Genomic DNA, 756 nt, shown 5'->3' with positions numbered 1-756 from the left:
ACAACAAGACTCTACAAATTTACCAATGATACCACGTGTATAAAGAAAGGTGATGGGTCAGCGTACAGGAGGGAGAGTGAACATTTGGCTGAATGGTGCACCAACAACAACCTTGTACTCAAAGTCACCAAAACTAAGGAGCCGATTGTTGACTTCAGGAAGAGAAAGCCAGAGATATACAATCAAGTGATTAATGGGGGATCAGAGGTGGAGAGGGTGAGCAAATTTAAGTTCTTGGGAATCACTATCTCATAGGATCCTTCCTGCCAAAACACTAATGGCATTGAGAAGAAAAAACACATCAGCGCCTCTACTTCCTCAGGAGATTTGGTATGACACAGGAAACCCTGGCTAATTTCGACCAATTTGTGGTGGAAAGTGTGTTGATTGGATGCATCCCCATTTGGTATGGGGACACCCATACCCTCCACAGCCCAGGACATCACAGGCAAAACCCTCGCCACTATTGAGAACATCTCCGTGGAATGCTGCCTCTCGAGAGCAGCAGCAGCAATCATCGAGGATCCACACACCCAATACATGGTCTGTTCTCGCTGCTACCATCAGGAAAGAGGAAAAGGTGCCACAACACTCGCACCACCAGGTTCAGGAACAGCTGCTCCCCCTCCACCATCAGACTCCTCAATCAGAAACTCAGTTCAGAGCTCTTGCTTGTGCACTTCATTGATTTTTTAAAATTCTCTCTGTATTGCACAGTCAGTTTGTTTTTATTCATTGTCTGTTTACAGTTATTTA

Source organism: Narcine bancroftii, chromosome 14 (genome assembly GCF_036971445.1).
Source record: "Narcine bancroftii isolate sNarBan1 chromosome 14, sNarBan1.hap1, whole genome shotgun sequence".
In the NCBI taxonomy this organism is placed as follows: Eukaryota; Metazoa; Chordata; class Chondrichthyes; order Torpediniformes; family Narcinidae; genus Narcine; species Narcine bancroftii.
The sequence above is the reverse complement of the archived record's forward strand: the minus strand, read 5'-3'. Positions refer to the sequence as shown.